Source organism: Ochotona princeps, chromosome X, assembly GCF_030435755.1.
Source record: "Ochotona princeps isolate mOchPri1 chromosome X, mOchPri1.hap1, whole genome shotgun sequence".
NCBI classification, from domain to species: domain Eukaryota; kingdom Metazoa; phylum Chordata; class Mammalia; order Lagomorpha; family Ochotonidae; genus Ochotona; species Ochotona princeps.
This window is the reverse complement of record NC_080865.1, coordinates 75,178,799-75,196,240: the sequence shown is the minus strand read 5'-3', so window position 1 is coordinate 75,196,240 and position 17,442 is coordinate 75,178,799. Positions and strand designations below refer to the sequence as shown.

Genomic DNA, 17,442 nt, shown 5'->3' with positions numbered 1-17,442 from the left:
TCCACTATTTCTTTACATAATGGAGTGAACAAGATTTCCACTGGAAAAACTGTTTTCACTGCTTAAGAAGTTTGAAAATTATAATAATACATCGCCTCATGTTACAGATGGCAGTACTGACTGCACAAAATCACTGTCTTTTTTCCTCAGTAACAATAACAGAAGTTAAAGGCAGTCCTGACTCTGTTCGGTATTCTTTCCCACAGAGCACTCTTTCATCATGAACCCCAACAAGACCTCATCAATATTTTTGTAGAATACATCAATTTAAAAACTTAAAATTGAATACATACAACATCTATAGTGAAGATATTAGTTTAAAATCCAGATTGGGCTATCCTTTCCAGGAAGTAGTATACAGCTCTAACATCAAAAAAGTCAGAGCAAAAGGCTTTTTTCATTAACAGTGGATCTTGTACATGAAATCTAATGATATAAAGGAAATCATCTTTCTTAGTGTAGAGCAATTACCAAATCTAATCCAGGTAGTAATTTCAGCTTCAGCTTGTTGCAGTCAATTGTTCATAGGGAAGTGCCTTAAAATGGGGAAGAAGACAAACACACCCAACCTTGTGTTTGAGAAGGGTTCCTCAAAGTTTTGGCAGAGCCAGGGTGCCAGGTTTGGTATTGGTCCTCCAAGTCAGAATCCTCTATAGCTTCATTTGTAGCTCTGGGATCCAAAACTTTCATTTCAGATGCAAACCTCAGGACCTCAAAGGGAATCTATGAAAACTTCAGGATTATTATGCATAATTTGCACGTATGTGCTTATTTCTAGCAAGACTATCTTTATCTTTCTGCAGAATCTCAAAGTGGTCATAACAACAGAAGTATAGGGAATCTTAATTTGCACCTAACTCCTATGAGTTAACTGAGCATGAAATCCTCTGTGAGATCAGAGGGAGGTAAGCTGTCTGCTTGACCTCAAAACTGCAAGAAAAATGAAATCTGCCTGCCTGTTTATCTCCCTCACAAAACACTTTAACCAAACTGAATCTTTTTAACTGGTGGCACACACAAGGCAAGATAGTGAAGAGAAAGAAAAGCTAAGGATAATAAGTTACTTTTTGTAGTTTGTTCTGTTTACATGATGCCAAATAACATATTTAACTAAAGGTTGGTTTTTTTCACCTATTGTTTTTGTCTCATAAACAAAAGTAGCCTAATATAAAGAGAAAAGTATCTGCTATAAAGGCAAGTAGATCGGGATGCGGATTGAGGCTCTGCCACTCTGAGGCAAATTACCTAACACTTTCATCATTTTAGTTCCCAGGCCATTTTAGCTCCCAGCCAGAAAACATACCCAATTCCTGCAGGGACCCTACATTTCAACAAACCAGCTCAAACCATTGCCCAATGTGGCAATTAGCCACTTACACACATTTCTCTTTAATAAATTGACTAATAAATCCTGTCTCCTTTCTGTTTGTCCCCTCTTACACCTTCAGGATTCTGTCTTTATTTCTAAAAACAAAAATAATAGATATTACTGCATAACATCGTTCAAGAGCAAGTGATATGAAATGGATTGCCTGGAAAATAGGCTGCATATAACAAATGCCAGAAATTCTTGTTAGAATCCAATAGTCACAATTTTCCTGTTCCTGTTTTCCCCCTTATTGCTCTTTGTGCTACTCTGTGTTTTTTTTCCTATTTGTTCCCTCTCTTCACCTGTCCTTACTCCTCCCTCTTTCCTTTCTAATTTTCAATTTGTTTTTGCATCACAAAGTCTGCCTCTCTGTGTTTCTCTCCCCTGCTATAAACCTGTCAGGAGAGAAGGAAACATGAAACAACTTGAAATATTTTAAGGCAAGAATGGTCCAAGGAAAAAGAAAAGACATTTTTTAAGTCAGATGTCAAGGAACAGCAAATCCCATTACTGAGGTACTGAACCTTCACCTGAAATCTCGTAGACAAATATGTAATTACCTCAAAATTTACCCTGTCTCCTTGAATGGTTCAATCTCAGTCAAAAGCTATGTTAGATTTCCTGTTGTATTGAAAGCTGAAAATGAATCCCTGGATGCCAGAGATAGGAAGTTATATTAGAGCTCTACAGGTTTTACTTAAATTAAATGCCAAATATTCAAGCATCATTTACTCAGAGATTTATTTGGTACAGTAACTAAAATGCCATACAAGTGGTATTATCAATTAAATTGAAACAGAGTTTGACTAATTTGTCTAATGCATAAAACATAAAATAAAGGATACTTACGAGTTTTAGATGCTTTATTCTAATTTAAAACTTAACTATTTTTTCACTTCACAATAGTCTACCATGGAATTAAGGCCTACACAATTATTTTCCTTCAAGATAACTCATTCAAACATGTCATCAATGATTTCTCTAGCTTTGGTTCTTTAAATATGGACTGTGAACCTGTAGACCCTGGTAAAGCATATTGAATGAAGAATCCTAAATTATATGATCTGATTCCCAATTTATTCTTAGCATACATCAGTTTGGTTTATGGTGATACTTCTCTTTTTAAGATTTATGTATGTATTTTAAAGGACAAAAAAGAATGAGTGTGAGAGCAAAAGAGTATCTTCCATCTTTTGCTTCACTTCCCACTTGGCTGCAATGGATGGGACTGGGCTGGGCTATACCCAAGAGCCTGAGGCAAAAACTGCTCACTGGTATCCCATATGGGTTTAGGGCCCAAGCACTTGGCTGTCTTCCACTGTTTTTCCAGCACATTAGTAGGGACCTACACAGGGAATGGATGCCAGCACAGCTGGCCATGGCTTAACCTTCTATATCACAACAATGGTACTTGGGCAATAGTATTTCTACTAGGTATAAGTTTAGTTTTTCCAAATAATTTTACCTAGTATTTCTATTTTTATCATTAAATATATAATATAGATAAAATAAATTATGTGTTAGGCATAAAAGTATAACTGTTAAATGAGCATCAGCATACTCAAAATGCAGTTTAAAAACTATGTAATTTCAGCATCCTATTGCCAAGATATATTTGCCAGTTTCATTGGGAGTCCATATCTTATTCAGGAGTAGAGATGCATATGGCAATGTATCTTCACTTCATGATATATTAGTTTCCATTGTATACTTCCATTAGGTGAATTTATGTGATTTCAAACTTTGAGGGGCTTTGTGTCCATAAGCAGAAAAACTGGCCTGTCAGAATTGCAGGGAAACTGGAAATTTTAATCTGCAGCATTAAAATGAAATTTGAGATTCAGCAGAGCAAGTTCTCCAGACTTGTTCTTTTTTAAAGTAATCTGGCTAATATAAGTCCTTTAGATTTTCATGTAAGTTTGACAATCAGCATCTCAATTGTAAAAAAGGAAAAAAACAAAAGCATTAGTCTTTTGATTGACATTGGATTGAATCTAGAGAAAAATGTGATGATCTGTGTCTTAATAATTTTCAGTCTTCTAATTCATAAACTAATAGAACCCTGTTTAATTTTTCAGCAATTTTTAAAAACGATTTATTTGTTTCTTTCAAAAGCAGAGAGTAGAGAGGAGTAGAGACACAGAGAGACAGATTTTCCACCTACTTTTTCAGGCCTCAAATACCTACAACAATGATGGCTGGTCCAGACCAAAGCCAAGAGCCTGGAACTCCATCCAGGTTTCCCACGTGGATGTCATAGACTCTAGGACATGGGCCATCATCTGCTTCTTCCCAAAACATTCCTTATCGGGATACTGGATCAAAAATAGATCAGCTGGAACTTGAGCCAGCATTTTGATTTGGAATACTAGTGATGATAACTCCCAAGCAGCAAGTGGATTTTAGCATACACTGAATGGGATTTTACACCTCTGTTGTCATATTAATTTCTAAGAATTTAACTTTTGTTTTTTGCTGGCAATGAATTAGTTCCATTTAAATTTGTGATTAATGATTCTTACAAACTGCCCTTCTTTTTGGCATCCCTGTTAAATTCATTCACTACTTTAAGGAGCTTTATATACATTCTATCACATTTTCTACATGGAAGATTGTGTAGTCGCACAACACAGTTTTACTTCTTTCCCTGTCTACATTTTCTTGCTGATAGCAACAAAGAGAACTGCCAGTCTACTGTTATGATAAACAGTAAAAGATAAAGCAATTGCATTGCTCAGGAACTCAGAGCAAAAATATTTAGTCTTTAACATTTTAGCCTTTAAATATTTTAGCTGTCATTTTGTTAACTTGTATTTATGTGTTTTTTGATGTACTTTATCAGACTAAAAAATTTTTTTCATGTTTTTGGTTTGCTGAGCAGCTTTATCAGGAATGAACGCTGGATACTAGATTTTGTTAAATGTTTTATCTGAACCTAATGTGATGGTCCTAAGAATTTTTTATTTTTGTCGGTTAATACGGTGAAATTATACTCATAGAAATGATGTCAAATCAATATTTCACTTGTTTTTTGGTCAGGAATTATCTAGGTTATATACCACTAGAGACTGTTGGGCTTTGTTCAGAATTTTTGCATGTTTATTTATGATGTATATTGATCTTAAGGTGTCTGATTTTTCTATTTCAGTAATACTAGTCTTGTCTCATCAGTTTCTGTAAAATATATGTTAGACTTGGTATTATTTCCGTATTAAATATTTGGTAGAGTTTATCAATTAAACCATTTTTTCCTTATAGGAAGATGTTTAACTAGAAATTGCATTTCTTTAATAGTCATAGCACTATACATTTTATCTATTTTTCTTGCATAAATTTTGATAGCTTTTGTCTTTTGAAGAATTTTCTCAGTTCATCTAAGTTATTGACCTTATTTCATAATGTGTACTTATATTTCATTATCATTTTAATAGTTGTGTAAATTGTTTCTGTTCCATCTTATTTTTAGTATTGTTAATGTATATCTTCATTATCTCCTCTAATAATCTACCTAGACATTTATCAAAATTCTTATGTTCTCAAAAAACTGTATTTCACTGATATTTCTTTGTCTTTTTTTGTATTCATTTTTGCTACATGTCTATTGTTTTATGTGTTCTATTTACCTGGAGTTTCATTTGCTACTCTTCTAGTTGCCTAAGAAATAAGCTGGACACAATGTGATGGCTCAGTGGGTAAATCCTCCACTTGCACATGTAGGAATCCTATAGGGACATCACTTGGTGTCCTGGCTGCTCCACTTTCTGTCTAGTTTCCTGCCTGTGGCTTGGGAAAGCAGTAGAGGATGGTCTAAAGCTTTGGGACCCTGCACCCTCGTGAGAGACCCAGAAGAAGCTCCTGGTTCCTGGCTTCGGCTAGACTCAGCTCTGGCCTCTGCGGCCACTTGGGTAGTGAACCAGCAGATGGCAGTCTTTGTATGTCCTCTCTGTAAATCTGGCTTTCCATTAAAAATAATAAAATAATAAAATAAAACTTAAAACATAAGGAAATCATTTAAAAAGGAAAGAAAAACAAGCTGAGATCACTGAGTTCAGACACTTCTAATATAGGTATTCAGTGCTTTAAATTTGCCTCTAATATCTGTTTTAAATACATCCTGAAAGTTTGATATGCTGTTTTCATTTTTTTAATTCAAATACTTTTAAATTTCAATTTTTAAGTTCTCCTTCGAACTGCAAATCATTTTAATGCACATTATTTATTTCTAAATGAATGGATAGTTTATTAATATTCTGTTATTAATCTAAAGTTATTTCATTGTGATCAGATTAAAGATATCAAATTACTTCTGAATTTGCACAGAAATTTTATGGCTCAGAATTTGATCTGTACAAATAAATTTTTAGTATGCACTTTTAAATAATGTGTGTTTTGTCATTCTTAGATGGAATGGTTATAATGATTAATTAGGCCAATATACTGATAGAAATCAAGTCTTCCACAAATTTAATAATTGTCCATCTACATGTTCTAGTAATAAAACTGACTATAATCAAGGGTTCAGTTATTTATCTTTGCAGTTCTATCAATCTTCATGTAATATATTTTGAAGCTCAGTAGTATAAACAGATTTATGCCATCCCCTTGATGAATCAACACCATTATCATTACAAAATGACTTTCCTGGTTTTATTTGCTCTGAAATGTACTTATGGGATATCAATGACATCATTCCTGCATATTTTCTTCAAAATATCCTTGTCCTTATATTCAAGTAAGTTTCTTGTAGTCAGCATCTATTTAGGCCTTATGTTTTTATCTAATTTGATAAATGATGCCTTTTCTAAAACAGTTTATCTTTTGTTTATTTTAAAGGTAGTATAAGCAGATAGGGATGGAAAAGGTAAATAGGAGGGAGGAAGGGAAAGAGGAGAATGGAGAAATTGATCTTCCATCTGTTGGTTCACTCCCCAAATGGCTGCAATGGTTGGGCTGAACCAGAGTGAAGCCAGGAGCTTGAAACTTCATTCAGGTCTCATGTTGGAGGCAGGGACCCAAGTACTTGGGCCATTTTCCATTGCCTTCCTAGGCACAGGAGCGTAACAACTGGATTGGAAGTAGAGCAGCTGGAGCCCCAACCAGCAATCCAATATGGAATTCAAGCATTACAAGTTGGAGCTAAGCCTGCTGCACCACAACAGCAGTCCTAATCCTTGTCTTTTAATTAGGATATTTAAACCACTTAATGTAATGTCTTCATATTATAGGCATCTGAATATTATAGGCATTCATGGTTCTTTTCCCTGTTCTGTACTTTAAGAATGTTGCTGTACTGTTACAAAGTTTGTATTGTTTCTCAAATATTTTTCTGTTCCTTCCATTTATTTTGAGACCTACAGCTACACATGTATTAGACTTCTTGAAGTATTTCAACAGTGCACTATTCATTTTTCCTTTTGATCTTTCACCTTTATGTGTTTCATGTGCATAATTTCTATTGGTACTGCTTCAAGTGCACTATTTTTCTTCACCAATATATAAATTTTTTAAAAGATTTTTTTTTTATATTTTACATAAAAGCGTTATAAAGGTAGGGAGAAACATAGAGACAGATCTTCCATCTACTCTTTCACTCCCCAAAAGGTTGAAACTGCCAAAGCTAGGCTAACCTGAAGCTGGGAGCAAGGAGCTTCTTCTAGGTCTCCCATGTGGGTGCAGAACCTAAGGCCCTGGGCCATCCTCTACTGCTTTTTCACAGCTCATAAAGTAGGGAGATGGATTGGAAAAAGAGCAGCCAGGTGTTGTAAATGGAGGACAACTGCTCTGCCACCACTCCAGCCCCACAAACATGTGATTTAACATTAATTGCATCTATTCTATTTTTAACTTAGATATTTTAGCTTTCTTCTGTATTAGTCTGACTTGGGCATTTTGGATGAATGCATGTGTGTTTGTATTTGTATGTACTTATATATTTCCATGTCTTTATTTAACAGCTCCTATCACTTTTCTAACTTTCAAAACACAGGGAGTATAGTCATATCTGTTTGAATATCTCTACTATCGTGTGTGTCACTTCTTGTTTTTCTTATTATTATAATTTGCATAATCCTGCTTCCTTTGCATATATGATTGATAAATTTGAATTGGATACCAGATACAAAGGATTTTACCTTTTTGAGCGTTGAGCATTTTTAAACAACTATGAATAGTCTTGAATTTTGTTCTAGAATAAAATTTTGTCAAACTTTTGTGAAAATAACTTGATTCTTTCTTTCAAGTCTTGTTGTTTTTTTTTTGTTTTTTTTTTTGTTTGTTTGTTTGTTTTTTTTTTGCTTTCTTAGGCAGGACTAGATCTGTGTTCTGGGCGCTTATTTTGTTCCATCACAGAAGTAAAACTTTCTGAGACTTTAACCAAATATCCATCAATAATGAAATTTTCCACCATGGTAGTAGGAATTACTATTGCTGTGCTTGTGCTGTGTGAGTTTTAGGAATCATTCTGTCTAATCCTACTAAATTGCTCTTTCCTATATCTTGGGTCATATTTCTACCAGTTTTTCTATGAATATGAGTACTGAGGGATGATCCTCTGCAAATATCCAGAGTCCATTCCCTGTCCAGCTGTCTCCTCTCTGGTACCCCACTTTGCAACTGTAAGTGCCCTTGCCTACCCAGGCTCTCTCAACATCTAGTAGAACACAGGTGGATTTCTTCTCTCTGCTGGGGGCTGAACATTTGCAGAGGAGTAAACTAGAGCTCACCTCGTTGCTTGCCCCTGTAGTTCAGATATCACTATTTTTCTTTGACTGTGCCTTGAACATCATTGCTAAATATATATTTTGACATGTTCTTAATTTGTTTTGAGAAAAGGTGTAAATCAAGCCTCTGTCACTACATCTTAGTCACAAGTAGGATTTTTTTTTAGGTATGAATTTTGTCAAATGCCTTTTCAGTATCCATTTAGAGGAATTACAAATTATTTCTCCTTAAGTCTGTTCACATTGTAAAGTGTGTAGCTGGACTTTCTAGTGGGGAATCAACCTTCCATAACAGGAATGAAACAGAATCTACCTTTTACATTTTGTTAGATTCTACTTGAAAATATTTTGTTAAGGATATGTATATCTATTCATGAAGATATTGAGCTATAGTTTCCATACCTTGTAATGTGTGCGTGTGTGTGTGTCTTACTTCGATCTCAGGAAATTTTGGCATCATAAAAATAATTTATATCTTGAAATTATGACAGAATTCACTGAACTGCTTGGAATTTACATTTTCTTTCTATAAATGCTTTAAAGTGTGAACTAAATTTATTTATTTTATAACACATAATTACTTCATTATAATTAATTTAACATTATATACAAAATATTAAGACTAATCATTGTTAAAATGGCAACCATAAAAGCAACTTTTTTTTTCAGTGAATCCAGCTTACTAACAGGCTAAACATTCACCCTCTGAAGCACTTCCACAAGCATGCAAAAGATAGGATCAACAGGTTTTATCTGTTATTCTCCCCAAAAGGACAATCTAGTTATTTCTTATAACATATGAATAGGATCCACCATATCTCCTGGTTTCTGTGCAAATAAATCCCATTTTTTTCATCTTGATATACTAAGGTGAAACATCCCAATATCTATCAATCTAGTGAAATATTCTAATAATCTTTAGCAAAATCAACTCCTGTCATTAACAGCATGCATCTGATAACTTCTCTTGTCTTCTATTAAGTCCACCTACATGTAATTGCGGTTCACAAAGCCACCAACCACATAAATCAGAATTTACTTGATACAGCTGACTAGTTGTGGCCAGGATTCCTGCCCATCAAGAGATTCAGAACCTCAGTCTGCAGCCAAATCCATCATCAAAGTTTATATAGCCTAAAACAAATTCAATTGCTTTTTCTAAACCAGTAGCATCAAGTTTCTCCAATAAAGCTAATGTTGCCATCGCACAAAAACAAGTCATATCAATTTCTCCCTATTTATTAAAAGTAGCTTTTCATATACCATGAAATAACTGGGCTCTGGCCTACCCCGTGTTCAGCCAACATTCTTTACCTGTTTCAGAGCTCCTGCATGCTGATGTAACAATCACCGTGCATGCTGGAAATTCCAGCAGACCATTAACTCCACTTAAGCCAGCTGCTTTGTGGGACCACAAAATATCTCCAGCAAATGGACCATCTTTTTCTGAGGACTTTGAGCATAATTCCACAGCTTTCTTTACATCAATAACATTAATACTATCATACAGAGTAAGAATTCAGACAGCACTACGTGTATATAAAAGATGAGCAAAAATATATAGCCATTCTTGAGGATTTGAAGTGACATTTCATGGTTATAATTTTTATTTCTGTAATGTCTAATGATTATAAGCATCTTTAATATCATTGCTCCTTTATATATCTTCTTTGGAGAAATGTCTATTGAATTTGCTGAGCTATTTTTCGGTGTAAGTTTTACTTTGTTGCTATTTATGCTTTCTTTTCTTTTTTTAAAGATTTGTTTTATTTTTATTTGAAAGTCAGATATACAGAGAGGACGAGAGACAGAGAGAAAGATCTTCCGTCTGTTGTTTCACTTCTCAAGTGGCCACAACAGCTGGAGCTGAGCGGATCTGAAGCCAGGAGCTTCTTATGGGTCTCCCATACGGGTGCAGGATTCCAAGGCTTTGGGCCATCCTCAGCTGCTTTCCCAGGCCACAAGCAGGGAGCTGGATGGGAAGCGGGGCTGCCAGGGTTAGATCTGGCACCCATAAACGATCCCAGAACATGCAAGGTGAGGCCTTTAGCCACTAGGCTATCGCATTGGGCCCTATGCTTGCTTTACATTAGACCCTTATCAAGTGTATGATTTCTATTTTCTCCCATAGGCTGTGTCATCTTTTCTTGATAATGTCCTTTGAAGCACAAAAGACTTTATATTTTAAAGGTTTATTTGATTTGAGAGAGAGAGAGAATCTTTCATCTGCTGGTTTCCTCCCCAAATAGCCATGACAGCTTGAGCTGGACCAGACTGAAGCTAGGCACCAATAACCAAGAACTTCATTTTGAGTCTCCCATGTGGATTCAGATGCCCAAGGACTTAAGCTATCTTCTGTTGCCATCTAAGGCACATTGGCAAGGAACTAGCACAGAAGCAGAACAGTCAGTACTTGAACCATTGTCCATAGGTGATACAGGCATAGCAGATGGCACAATGCTGGCCCGTAAAGATTTTATCTTTATGAAGTAAAATTTATCTTTCTATTACCTATCTAATGGTTTTAAGATATTTTAGAGTTTCAACCCTTGTATTTATGTCCAAAAATTTTGAGGTGTCCAATCATTTTAACATAAAGGTAGGAGTTCAACTTCATTTTTTTACATGTGGATATCTAGTTTGTGCCCACATCACTTATATAAAATATTCTATCTATCTAATTCCCTTGGTACTCTTGTCAAAAATCAGTTGGCTTCAGATATACGAGTTTATTTCTGTACTTAGTTCTGATACATAAGTCCATTTAGCTGTCTGCAGGAGAGTACCACTCTATTTTATTTATGGTAGTTTTATAATATTATTTTTCATGTGTAGAATAATCAAGGCCCTATTTCTGCAATACAAGGCCAATTTAATAAATTTCCCAAACTAGTTTTATATACTTTCTTTTCATTTTCCTTAGTTAATATTTATTCCTTCATGTTTTATTATTTTAGATGATATAGATTAAGCCATTTTCTTACATTTCATTGCTTATTTTGCAATGCAAAAACACTCTGGTTTTTTAGATATGGACCTTGTTCACCATAACCTCAAGTTTATCGAATTTATTAGCTCTTGTAGAGTATGTGTGTGGATGGAGGGGGCACTTCTGGGATTTTCTGTATACACAAACTTGTCATCAGTGTGTAGAGACATTTCAACTCCTTCCTTTTCAATCTGATGCCTTTCTTCGTCTTGCTTCTATATTTGCTTCATATTTGCTCTATAAGTTCTAATACAATGCTAGATAACAGTGCTGAAAGAAAACACCCTTGTGCTTTTCCTAATCATAGCAAAAAATTTTCATTCTTTCATCACTGAATATGAAGTTAGCTATGTGTTTTCACAAACACTGTTTATCCTATTGAGAAAATTTCTTTCTGTCACAAAGATTTTGCTTTTACTTAAATCATAAATGAGTATTAGATTTAAAACTGTTTTATCCTTGGTCCAGCACAGTGGCATAATATACTAATCTTCTGCCCTCAAGCACCGGAATCCCATATTGGCGCTGGTTCATGTCCCAGTTGCTCCACTTCCCAATTCAGTTCTCTGCTTGTTGCCTGGGAAAGCAGCAGAAGATGGCCCAAGTCCTTAGGACTCTGTGTCCATGTGAGAGACCCAGAAGTGGTTCCTGACTACTGCCTCATGGCTCCTGACTTCAGATTGGCTCATCTCTGGCCATTATGGCCATTTGGGTAGTGAGCCAGTGGATGGAAGAGCTTTTCCTTTCCGTCTTTTCCTCTCTCTATATAACTCTGACTTTCCAAGTAAAATAAATGAATCTTTAAAAAAAAACCATTCTTATCTTGTATCAGTTGAGATGATTATGTCTATTTTTTTAGGTTTCTTATTTTATTAGTTTGATGTATTCACTTTGATTTTCTTATAATGAACCACCCTGACAGTCCTGGTATAAACATCACTTGGTTGTAATTTATGATCTTTTTAATATGCTGTTAGATTTGCTGAGGATACTGCTCTATAATTTTCTTTTCTCATTATACCTTTGTCTTTAGTAACAGTAATGTCGGTTTCATAGAATGAATTAAAATATTCCCTCCCCTTCCATTTTTTGGAAGAGTTTAACAAGGACTGGTGTTAATTCTTCTTTAAATGTTTTATGGAATTTAGCAGTGAAGCCATCTGTTCCCGGACTTTTCTTTTTATAGAGGGTATTTTTATTACTGCTTCAATCTTTTTATAGGTTTTCTAAAACTTTTTATAGGCCTATTCAGAATTTTTATTTCTTCTTTAAGCAGAATTGCCAATTTGTGTGTTTCTAGGAAATATTCATATATCTATATTGACTAATTTATTGACAAACAATTTTTACAGTATTTCATTTTTATTTCTCTAAATTAAATGTTTTTCAATATTTATGTTTCAAACAACTGACTTTTGGCTTGACTGATTCAATTTTTTCTACTCTTTTATCTCTAGTCTAATATTTATTATTTTCTTCCTTCTGCTATCTGTGGGTTTCATTTGTTCTTAGTTTCTTGTTATATAAAGCCAGATTATGTATTTGAATCCTTTCTTCATTTTAATGTAGATCTTTGCAGTTCAAATTTTCCTCTGAGGACTTTTTTCTACATCCCGTAAGTTTCACTGTTTTGTTTTTCTCTTTGTAGACATTTTTCAGTGTTAGGATGAAGGTATTTTCTGCCAGAGAGTGCTTGTGTTTGCTCTACCATGCATCCAAATAACAGTAAGAACCATTTTAAGCAGCATTCATTTCTTTCTTTAAATGTTATTTTAATGCATGTTATTATTAAAGTTTTTGTCTAACCGGGTAACAAATTATGACTGTAAATATGTATATTCAGCCAGCTTCTGTTAATAACTACTTAGTGACCAGTCATATTGTCTCCATAGTATGTTCAGTGCCAGATCAGCTTTCCACATGGTCTACTGAGAGAGTGCAATCGGTTAGGATTCAGTTATTCTGGATCCATCCTTACTCAAGGATTTAGCCGATGAAAAGCCTCCTAAGCTCCTCACCCTAGGACGGCCCTGAATACTAATTCCCACCTCACCTGCCATCTGGAAACTCTCAAAAACAACAAGCTCCCATTACTGGTTTTGACAAATCCCTTAAGGACAAAACAGCTTTGGAACTTAGCTCATATCTCCCATTCCCAGAGTCACCTAAGATCCTTTGTCTAAGATTTTTGTCTTTTAATATATGATAGTACTTCAAAACTTTTGTGAAAAAAAATTGAATTAAAAGGCTCAATTTGGTGCAAAATATGTTTTTGCCTCTCAAATGAATGTTTCCACAAAATAATGTTCTTCTAGGAACCTAACATTTCCTTTCCTTGTATTTCTAAAACAAACTCTCATCATCTAGATTTCAAAGAATGATCTGTTAAAATATTTCTGGAAGTAATTCACTAATATTTTAAACATGTTACCTATATTAATGAATGACCTGTAGTTCTTCCTCCATATATTGATTCTTCTCTGAGTGGATGTCATAATTATATACTCACTTCAGAAAATAATTAGGGAGTATTTTTCCCTTTTTCTTTTTTAAAGTGAGACTCATTTATTTTTACTTGAAAGGCAGACTTAGAAAGATCTTCCATCTGCTGGTTCACTCCTCAAATGGTCACAACAACTGGAGCTGAGCTGATCCAGAGTGGGAAGCCAGGAGCCTCCTCACACCTACCACATGGGTGTAAGGCCCTAAGGACCCAGCCATACTCTGTTGCTTCTGCATTTCACAAGCAGGGAGCTGAATCAGTGGAGTAGCAAGAACTTGAACCAGTGCCCATATGGGTTGCTGGCACCAAAGGCTGAGGATTGTCCCAGTATGCCACCATTCTGACCTCATGTGTTACCATTTTCTTTTCCACCTCTAAAATACTTTGTGTTTGACTATAAAGCTATGTGGGTCTGCTGTTTTTCCTATGGGAAAATCTTCTTATGGGAAGACTTTCAACTAGTAAAAATGTTCCTTGACTGTGATTATAGTTAATAAAAGTTTTTTCCATTGGGAATTAATACTTGTCTGTAAATTTTGCTCATTTTACCTTGTTTTTCAATGTATTAGCCTGATATACTACATTGTGTTCTCTTGTTAGTCTCTTCTGTATCTCTGTTTAAGCCACTTTAATTGTGAAATGTTTATTAAATTTAGTTTTCAATGAAATGGCCATTTTACATCTATAATCATGTTTCATTGATTGTCATGATAGTGAAATTAAACTACAGAATCACAAAAACAAGTTCAAGCAGCTTAAACAGGTTTCAGGATGAAGACAACTGTCTCTTCTACTTATCAACTGGTATCCTGGCCTAATAAAAAAAGTACGTACCCACCTCAAATATTTAGTGTGCCCTGGGCATCAATCCAAAAGTTTTGTAAGACTGTAATGAAACTATACACTTTTTAGTGTATGTCAAAAGCCATGACTTTATGTAGTAAGAAATGAGTTTTGTTTAAATTTGCCGAAATTCATTTGCAATGTATTGTTCAGCCACTATGCTCAGGTATGGAGTCTATTTTGTTCTTTGGTAATATTAGGTTTTTTATGTTTTGGCAAGAAAATTGAACCTGCTGAGCTTGATGGCTTCTCTGAAATGTTTTTGAAATTTGAAATACTAAAATCCTAAGCTATATGGACTACACGCAAACTATTAACTTACTTAATGAAGCTTCTCTAGCTAAAATAATTTATATTACCTAAAAATATATCCTTGCAAAGTTCCTACACTATTGGCTGTTAGGAAAGACGACCAAAATTTTGCTTTTAGTTTAGTTCCAAGCAAGGACTGATAACTGCTATCCTAAAACTGAAGCTAGCTACATCATGCATTTTCTATAAAAATTATTTAAGAAAGCCAATGTAGCAAGCAGTAAGAAAAAATATTGTGAAAATATTTTATATTAACTCGTCATCATTTTAAAGAGACATAAAGCCACCCCAGAGGCGTGCCAATAACTTCAAAGGCAGCAAGCATTTTAATGATCAACAGATGAGCCTTATTACACATCAGAGTTGGTGATGCTCTTTTTTGAGTTTAAAGATGACAGAAGAGACTACAAGTATCATTATTAGGGATTTTTGGAACATGCTCTTCCCCATTCCAAAACAATGGATATTTTAAACTTGCACCACACTCTCTGGGCATCTCCCTCCCACCACTCCCCTCCCCAGCCCTCACAATAACTAAAATCAACAGAACATCTTGCTGCCATTATCAGTGGAAAAAGGAGGGGGGGGAGCATTAAGCATGAGCTTCATCAGATTTTTGGCCTTAACATCTCGTAAGATTTATTCATTTGAAAGGCAGTTAGGCAAAGAGTAGGGGAAGGAAGAGAAGAGAAGGGGACCGAGAGGAAAGGAAACTGAAACAGAGAAATTTATCCAAGATTCATTTAAATGTCCACAACAGTCAGGGTTTAACCGTGCTGAAGGTAGAAACCAGGAACTGCATCTGAGTAACACGCATGGGTGTCAGGGATCCAAGTATTTCTGCTGCTTATCTAAGTACATGCACAGGGAGATTGATCAGAAACAGATCAGGAGCATTAGAATGGGTACTCTAAAATGAAGTGTCAGTATTGCAGATGGTAGCTTAAGCTACTGTGCCATGATGTCAGCTCCAACACTCTATGGCACCTACCTTTTCCTCCTTTCATATTCCAAAGGCTAGGTGTGTCCCTAGTCTGACTCATTCCTAACTCTTCTTGACGAAATCTAATATGTCTTGTCTAAGCTTTACACAGTCTCACATACAAAGTTAATTTTCTTGCATACCTATGCTTTCATTTTATCTCATTGGAACCATGACAATAAAATCTACTTCTACACAGGGAAAACTCTCCTCTATATCCATCACAGCTCCATGGAATTGTCCCTCTTCTTTCCTGTGTTTCTAACCTTGACCTTTCCTCTAGAGCCTCCCCCTCAGCCATCAAATATATTTTCTCAATAAAATTTTTAAAAAGTTAGTCAACCGGCCATTCCTGCTTGGCTGTTTGTGCTCCTGAGAGAGGCCCAGGGAGCTGAGCCAGTGCTGCCCTGTGAACTCCCTGCCCCGCAGGAGCCCTCTGGAGGACACCCGACTCCTCAGGAGCTGGGAAGTGGGTTGGTGTCTGTGGCTACTGAGTGGAGAAATCCAAACGGAACAGCAACAACAGACGCTTTCCTGGCATGAAGAGCTCCCGTGACTGACCTTGTGGCCGCCAGCCTTCGGAACCGCAGTCTCCGGTGATCCGGGCCCCAGCGATCCGTTTCCAGCGCCAGCCAGACATCCGGCGGTGGCCTCCACACAGACGTTGTGACCGCCAGGTTAGAGCCTGGGTCTGTGTGGGGAGCTGGGAAGGCAAGTGTGGTCCGGGACCTGACAATCTGAGCTGGGTGATTGGGACCAGCTGCAGGCAGAGGGAGTCGGGGACTCAGGGAGCCACCTTGTGTGGAGAGGCGCAAAGCGAAGTTGACAGAACAACACACAGGCCCCTTTCTGACTGTTCATAGGGATCTGATCTAGGGGTGGGGAGCACCGGCTCTGCTCCCTGTGGGGTCGGTGTGGTCCCTGGAACTGAAAACTAGCAACTGCAGTTCTCCACCTGGAGCCATATCGGGTGGCAGGACAGCAGGTGTGAACCCTAAGTGGAGATCCAGAGTGGGCGTGTTGCTGGTTAATTGCGCGGAGCTGAGCCCACGGCAATAGCTTTGCAGCCTGGGGTGTCTGTGTAGTCCCTGGAGCTGACTGCGACAGCCCCCTGATCTTTCTGGCCACCAAGTCTGCCCAGGGTGACCTCAGGAGGTACTTAGACGTGTTGGCTAGCAGGGGGCGACAAGCTCAGTGCTGCCTATAAAATCAGTGCCGCGGACAAAGCAGTTATTCAGGACAGCTGTGTTTCCTAAACTCAGGGTACTGATTGAACATTAAAGTCAATTTATACACCTGAGGTAACAGACCATAGAGATGTCATCAAACAGATTGGCAATTACAAAAGGTAGAAGACAAGAAAAAAGCACTATGAATGTTACTGAAATCTCTCCAACAAAGGAGCAAAAGCTTCGCCCATTCTCAGAGTTAACTGAGGAAGACATTGAGAAAATGGGGGACAAAGAACTCAGAAAACTCTTTGCAAAGCTGCTGGTCAACAATGAGAAGTACAAACAGTTCAAAGAAGAAATAGCAGTAATACATCAAATTAAGGCTGATATATCAGAAATGAAGAACATAGTAGAGCAAATTAAAAATACAGTGGAGAGTCTCAAAAACAGAATGAATGGGGCAGAAGAACGAATTTCAGAATTAGAAGATATTTCCTGCCACCACGAAGAAACAAACAAAAAGCTGGAAGTAGAGCTAGGTCAAGCTAAAAAA

At 36.4% G+C, this 17,442-nt stretch overlaps 1 pseudogene; it reads right to left on the bottom strand.

Annotated features, from left to right (window-relative positions):
- Positions 1–8,778: 8,778 nt before the first annotated feature.
- Positions 8,779–16,357, bottom strand: LOC131478643 (geranylgeranyl transferase type-2 subunit beta-like; annotated as a pseudogene).
- Between the last annotated feature and the right edge of the window lie 1,085 nt (positions 16,358–17,442).